Genomic DNA, 8,307 nt, shown 5'->3' on the forward strand with positions numbered 1-8,307 from the left:
GTCTGGTTGTTATTAGTTATCCTTATGACTCCTCAGGGAGAAAAGAGTCCAATGCGTCAATGTCTGGTTGTTATTAGTTATCCTTATGACTCCTCATGTATCCTTATGACTCCTCGGGGAGAAAAGAGTCCAATGTCTGGTTGTTATTAGTTATCCTTATGCCTCCTCAGGGAGGAAAGAGTCCAATGTCTGGTTGTTATTAGTTATCCTTATGACTCCTCGTGTATCCTTATGACTACGCAGGGAGAAACGAGTCCAATGTCTGGTTGTTATTAGTTATCCTTATGACTCCTCATGTATCCTTATGCCTCCTCAGGGAGAAACGAGTCCAATGTCTGGTTGTTATTAGTTATCCTTATGACTCCTCATGTATCCTTATGACTACGCAGGGAGAAACGAGTCCAATGTCTGGTTGTTATTAGTTATCCTTATGACTCCTCAGGGAGAAAAGAGTCCAATGCGTCAATGTCTGGTTGTTATTAGTTATCCTTATGACTCCTCAGGGAGAAACGAGTCCAATGTGTGAATGTCTGGTTGTTATTAGTTATCCTTATGACTTCTTATGACTCCTCATGTATCCTAATGACTTCTTATGCCTCCTCATGTATCCTTATGACTTCTTATGCCTCCTCATGTATCCTTAGGACTTCGTATGCCTCCTCATGTATCCTTATGACTTCTTATGTCTCCTCATGTATCCTCATGTATCCTTATGACTTCTTATGCCTCCTCATGTATCCTTATGACTTCGTATGCCTCCTCATGTATCCTTATGACTTCTTATGCCTCCTCATGTATCCTTAGGACTTCGTATGCCTCCTCATGTATCCTTATGACTTCTTATGTCTCCTCATGTATCCTTAGGACTTCGTATGCCTCCTCATGTATCCTTATGACTTCTTATGCCTCCTCATGTATCCTTATGACTTCTTATGCCTCCTCGTGTATCCTTATGACTTCTTATGCCTCCTCGTGTATCCTTATGACTTCTTATGCCTCCTCATGTATCCTTATGACTTCTTATGCTTCCTCATGATCCTTCTTATGCTTCCTCGTGTATCCTTATGACTTCTTATGCCTCCTCATGTATCCTTATGCCGCCTCATGTATCCTTATGCCTCCTCATGTATCCTTTTGCCTCCTCATGTATCCTTATGCCGCCTCATGTATCCTTATGCCTCCTCATGTATCCTATGCCTCCTCATGAGTCCTTATGCCCCATGTATGTTTTGCCCTCATGAGTTGTTATGCCTCCTCATGAGTTGTTATGCCTCCTCATGAGTTGTTATGTGCCCTGCCATGAGTTGTTATCCTTATGAGTTGTTATGTCCTTATGAGTTGTTATGTGCCCCATGAGTTGTTATCCTATGAGTTGTATCCTATATGTCTCCTCATGAGTTGTTATGTGCCCTTATGAGTTGTTATGGCCTGTGTCCCAAATGGAACCATTTTCCCCATGAGTTGTTATGTGTCCGTTATAAGTTGTTATGTGCCCTCATGAGTTGTTATGTGCCTCATGAGTTGTTATGTGCCTTATGAGTTGTTATGTGTCCATTATAAGTTGTTATGTGTCCTCGTGAGTTGTTATGTGCCCTCATGAGTTGTTATGTGTCCTTATGAGTTGTTATGTGCCCTCATGAGTTGTTATGTGCCCTCATGAGTTGTTATGTGTCCTTATGAGTTGTTATGTGCCCTCATGAGTTGTTATGTGCCCTTATGAGTTGTTATGTGTCCTTATGAGTTGTTATGTGTCCTCATGAGTTGTTATGTGTCCTCATGAGTTGTTATGTGCCCTCATGAGTTGTTATGGGTCCTTAGGAATTGTTATGTGCCCTCATGAGTTGTTATGTGCCCTTATTAGTTGTTATGTGCCCTTATGAGTTGTTATGTGCCCTTATGAGTTGTTATGTGCCCTTATTAGTTGTTATGTGCCCTTATGAGTTGTTATGTGTCCTTATGAGTTGTCATGTGTCCTCATGAGTTGTCATGTGTCCTTAGGAGTTGTTATGTGTCCTTATGAGTTGTCATGTGTCCTTATGAGTTGTTATGTGTCCTTATGAGTTGTTATGAGTCCTCATGAGTTGTCATGTGTCCTTATGAGTTGTTATGTGTCCTTATGAGTTGTTATGTGTCCTTATGAGTTGTTATGAGTCCTCATGAGTTGTCATGTGTCCTTAGGAGTTGTTATGAGTCCTCATGAGTTGTTATGTGTCCTTAGGAGTTGTTATGTGCCCTCATGTGAACACTGGTGAGAATGTGCCCAGTCCTCCAATCCTCTCTGGCCCCTCTCTCACAGAGACCTTGGCATGGATACCACTATCAGTGTGACCTGAATAGAAATGCACTGCCCTCACTTGTTAAGTTAATAGTAAATATTAATCTAACCAAACCCTGATTGCAACACAGGCTTTTTACCAACAATCCCTTATCGGTTCCTAGAAAGAGATAGAGGGGTGATTAGGGTGACCTTGCCGTGACAGGGAATAGGAAAGTACATATAGAAAATGAAATTAGAAGATTAGTATTACATCGCCGCGTCTCTGTTGAAATAAGAGACGTTTGTACTTCAGGGGTTTGTCTCCCAAATGGCACCCTGTTCCCTTTATAGTGCACTACTTTGTACCAGGTCCCATGGTCAGAAGTAGTGCACTACTTTGTACCAGGTCCCATGGTCAGAAGTAGTGCACTACTTTGTACCAGGTCCCATGGTCAGAAGTAGTGCACTACTTTGTACCAGGTCCCATGGTCAGAAGTAGTGCACTACTTTGTACCAGGTCCCATGGTCAGAAGTAGTGCACTACTTTGTACCAGGTCCCATGGTCAGAAGTAGTGCACTACTTTGTACCAGGTCCCATGGTCAGAAGTAGTGCACTACTTTGTACCAGGTCCCATGGTCAGAAGTAGTGCACTACTTTGTACCAGGTCCCATGGTCAGAAGTAGGAGTGCACTACTTTGTACCAGGTCCCATGGTCAGAAGTAGTGCACTATAAAGGGAATCGGGTGCCATTTGGGATGCAATCAAACAGTGAGTTTGATCTCCTGTGTACCAGCCTCTGTTCCCAGTACACTCAGCTCTCTAGCCAGTCTGTACACTGTGGGAGTGTGTCAATACTCTCAGTTCTAACACTACTCTCAGTACATCCATGACCAACCATCCAATCTAACACTACTCAATAGATCCATGACCAACCATCCAGTCTAACACTACAGTCAATAGATCCATGACCAACCATCCAATCTAACACTACAGATCAATAGATCCATGACCAACCATCCAGTCTAACACTACAGACAATAGATCCATGACCAACCATCCAGTCTAACACTACAGACGATAGATCCATGACCAACCATCCAATCTAACACTACAGTCAATAGATCCATGACCAACCATCCAGTCTAACACTACAGACAATAGATCCATGACCAACCATCCAATCTAACACTACTGTCAATACATCCATCACCAACCATTCAATCTAACACTACTGTCAGTACATCCATGACCAACCATTCAATCTAACAATACAGACAATAGATCCATGACCAACCACCCAATCTAACAATACAGTCAATAGATCCATGACCAACCATCCAATCTAACACTACAGACAATAGATCCATGACCAACCATCCAATCTAACAATACAGTCAATAGATCCATGACCAACCATCCAATCTAACACTACAGACAATAGATCCATGACCAACCATGCAGTCTAACGCCACGAGGGTAGAGGTGAGCATTATTACCTGAGTATTATAGAGTGTATTAACATAATGATTTAAACACCCTCCTTCCATCCCCACCACCTCTCTCCCGTCCCACCACCTCTCTCCCGTCCCACCACCTCTCTCCCGTCCCACCACCTCTCTCCCGTCCCACCACCTCTCTACCGTCCCCACCACCTCTTTCCCCATCCCACCACCTCTCTCCCATCCCACCACCTCTCTCCCGTCCCGCCACCTCTCTCCCATCCCACCACCTCTTTCTCCCGCCACCTCTCTCCCATCCCGCAACCTCTCTTCCACCACCTCTCTCCCGTCCCACCACCTCTCTTCCGTCCCGCCACCTCTCTCCTGTCCCCACCACCTCTCTCCCGTCCCCACCACCTCTCTCCTGTCCCCACCACCTCTCTCCCGTCCCCACCACCTCTCTCCTGTCCCCCCACCTCTCTCCCGTCCCCACCTCCTCTCCTCTTGTCCCCACCACCTCTCTTCTGTCCCACCACCTCTCTTCTGTCCCGCCACCTCTCTCCCGTCCCACCACCTCTCTCCCGTCCCGCCACCTCTCTCCCGTCCCCGCCACCTCTCTCCCGTCCCACCACCTCTCTCCCGACCCACCACCTCTCTCCCGTCCCCACCACCTCTCTCCCGTCCCCACCACCTCTCTCCCGTCCCGCCACCTCTCTCCCCGTCCCCGCCACCTCTCCCGTCCCCACCACCTCTCTCCCGTCTCCCCCCCACCACCTCTCTCCCGTCCCCACCACCTCTCTCCCGTCCCCACCACCTCTCTCCCGTCCCCACCACCTCTCTCATCCCCACCACCTCTCTCCTTCCCCACCTCTCTCCCGTCCCCACCACCTCTCTCCCGTCCCCCACCTCTCTCCCATCCCCCACCTCTCTCCCATCCCCCACCTCTCTCCCGTCCCCCCACCTCTCTCCCGTCCCACCATCTCTCTCCCGTCCCCGCCACCTCTCTCCCGTCACCCCGCCACCTCTCTCCCGTCCCACCACCTCTCTCCCTGTCCCCCCACCTCTCTCCTGTCCCCACCACCTCTCTCCCGTCCCCACCACCTCTCTCCCTGTCCCACCACCCTCTCCATCCCCCCACCCTCTCCCGTCCCCACCACCTCTCCTCCTGTCCCCGCCACCTCTCTCCCGTCCCCACCACCTCTCTCCCGTCTCCCCACCTCTCTCCCGTCCCACCACCTCTCTCTGTCCCCACCACCTCTCTCCCATCCCCACCACCTCTCTCCCGTCCCCCCACCACCTCTCTCCCGTCTCCGCCACCTCTCTCCCGTCTCCCCCACCTCTCCGTCCCCGCCACCTCTCTTCTGTCCCCACCACCTCTCTCCTGTCCCCGCCACCTCTCTTCTGTCCCGCCACCTCTCTCTGTCCCCACCACCTCTCTCCCGTCCCCCCACCTCTCTCTTCTGTCCCCCCACCTCTCTCCCATCCCACCACCTCTCTCTGTCCCCCCACCTCTCTCCCCGTCCCCCGCCACCTCTCTCCCGTCCCCCCACCTCTCTCCCGGTCCCCACCACCTCTCTTCTGTCCCCGCCACCTCTCTCCCGTCCCACCACCTCTCTTCTGTCCCCGCCACTCTCTCTCCCATCCCACCACCTCTCTTCTGTCCCCGCCACCTCTCTCCCGTCCCGCCACCTCTCTCCCGTCCCCCCATCTCTCTTCTGTCCCCGCCACCTCTCTCCCATCCCACCACCTCTCTTCTGTCCCCGCCACCTCTCTCCCGTCCCCGCCACCTCTCTCCCGTCCCCGCCACCTCTCTTCGGTCCCCACCACCTCTCTCCCGTCCCCGCCACCTCTCTCCCGTCCCCGCCACCTCTCTCCCATCCCACCACCTCTCTTCTGTCCCCGCCACCTCTCTCCCGTCCCCGCCACCTCTCTCCCGTCCCCCCATCTCTCTTCTGTCCCCGCCACCTCTCTCCCATCCCACCACCTCTCTTCTGTCCCCGCCACCTCTCTCCCGTCCCCGCCACCTCTCTCCCGTCCCCGCCACCTCTCTTCGGTCCCCACCACCTCTCTCCCGTCCCCGCCATCTCTCTCCCGTCCCCGCCACCTCTCTCCCGTCCCCGCCACCTCTCTTCGGTCCCCACCACCTCTCTTCTGTCCCCGCCACCTCTCTCCCCTCCCACCACCTCTCTTCTGTCCCCGCCACCTCTCTCCCGTCCCCGCCACCTCTCCCGTCCCCGCCACCTCTCTCCCGTCTCCGCCACTCTCTCCCGTCTCCGCCACCTCTCTCCCATCCCACCACCTCTCTACCGTCCCCACCACCTCTCTCCCGTCCCCGCCACCTCTCTCCCGTCCCCCCACCTCTCTCCCGTCCCCGCCACCTCTCTCCCATCCCACCACCTCTCTTCTGTCCCCACCACCTCTCTTCTGTCCCCACCATCTCTCTTCTGTCCACCTCTCTCCCATCCCACCACCTCTTCTGTCCCCACCACCTCTCTTCTGTCCCCGCCACCTCTCTCCCATCCCCGCCACCTCTCTTCTGTCCCCGCCACCTCTCTCCCATCCCACCACCTCTCTTCTGTCCCCGCCACCTCTCTTCTGTCCCCACCACCTCTCTTCTGTCCCACCACCTCTCTTCTGTCCCCACCACCTCTCCCTGCAACCCAATGCTCCGTTAATTAAATCTGACCACTTTGCTGTGATAGCAGAAAGAATTCCCGGGTTTTGACAGAGGAGGACACAGACTTCTTTCAGAGTGACATTGGCAGGGTGCCTTGCCCCAGTACCATTCAGATGTAGTATATTCCCCCTCTATGCCAGGAACTAGACATGAAGATGAACTGCCAATGTGGCACGGAGGATCAACTTCATAGTCAGAACTAGTGGGAGGCTTTTCTTCCCCGGGAGAAACTCCAGCCTCTAGTTGTAGTTGTAGCCATAACCAGGGCCCAGTTGTTCCTGGTGGTTTCATGTAGCCAGGAGACTATCATGTGACCTTGTGATTTACTGTAAGAAGGGCCCAGGTATGTCCTATCATGTGACCTAGTGATATACTGTAAGAAGGGCCCAGGTATGTCCTATCATGTGACCTAGTGATATACTGTAAGAAGGGCCCAGGCCAGTCCTATCATGTGACCTAGTGATATACTGTAAGACTGGCCCAGGTATGTCCTATCATGTGACCTAGTGATATACTGTAAGAAGGGCCCAGGTATGTCCTATGATGTGACCTAGTGATATACTGTAAGAAGGGCCCAGGTATGTCCTATCATGTGACCTAGTGATATACTGTAAGAAGGGCCCAGGTATGTCCTATCATGTGACCTCGTGATATACTGTAAGAAGGGCCCAGGTATGTCCTATCATGTGACCTAGTGATATACTGTAAGAAGGGCCCAGGCCATGTCCTATCATGACTGGCAGCCAGGTTACCATACAGATAACTATTAATGTGTCCCAAATGGCACCCTATTCCCTACATTGAGCACTACTACAGGGGCCCCAGAGTAAGGATTTAGGGCCCCATTTGGGACGCATCATCCATAGTTGTCTGTTGTCATGGTGATGAAACCGGAGTGAATGGGCCCATAGTGGGAGCTGTAGGTGGCTGTGAATTACTGTACCAATGAAACTATTATCCAGAAGAACCACTGCCAACATTAACATGTTAATTTATCATATTTATCCCTATTGTCCAAAAAAAAGACACGTAAACATAAAAATGCTAATTTATTAATTTAATTTACTAAAATGTAAACTTCACAAATCCATGCGTACAAGTTAAGGACGACATAACATTATATCGTATAATCCTGTTAATTTTTTTTTTTGCATAGAACATAGTCATCACAAAATAATAATCTAGAGAGTAAAAAAAAAAAAAAAAAAAAATTAACTCAGGGTACATTTCTGGCATTATGTACATTAAAAAAAAAAAAAAAAGGTAAGATGGAGCTGAGAGACACATCAGACCAGACCAGGGACAACTGTACATTTCTGGCATTATGTACATTAATGTTAGCAGGGAGCTGTACATACCTCAACATAGTGACTGAGTTTCATTGAGACGTATACACATTATGGTTCCACAGCAGCATAGCTGTGGTATATACTGTACATTAATGTTAGCAGGGAACTGTACTGCTGGAATACCTCAACATAGTGACTGAGTTTCATTGAGACGTATACACATTATGGTTCCACGGCAGCCTAGCTGTGGTATATACTGTACATACCGGGACAAATATACGTCAATATTATAGAAGACATCATTTAGACTCTAAAAAAGGGTTCTTGTTTTTCCCCTCCAAAGCAGGTACCGGGTTAAAGCCGGTGTGATGACATCGGCCAAGAACGAACAGCGTTATCGTTACTCTACTCTTACCGCAAACCAACGCTTCAACCCCACGTCCACCCCATTTAGAAGGCAGGTTCTGTTGGTATGTTTACAGGGCGGTACAGAGACACACAGGGTGATCAATTAATCAGTGATTCAACTCTGATTGGGAATCATTCTACCACTCTAAAGGGAGGAGGGGGAGGGGGAGGGGGGGGTAATGCTAGAGGATAATGTACCATTCGATAAGAATCACCTCAGATATACTGTGTATTCC

The sequence above is a fragment of the Oncorhynchus tshawytscha genome, unplaced genomic scaffold, assembly GCF_018296145.1.
Source record: "Oncorhynchus tshawytscha isolate Ot180627B unplaced genomic scaffold, Otsh_v2.0 Un_contig_3335_pilon_pilon, whole genome shotgun sequence".
Classification (NCBI taxonomy): domain Eukaryota; kingdom Metazoa; phylum Chordata; class Actinopteri; order Salmoniformes; family Salmonidae; genus Oncorhynchus; species Oncorhynchus tshawytscha.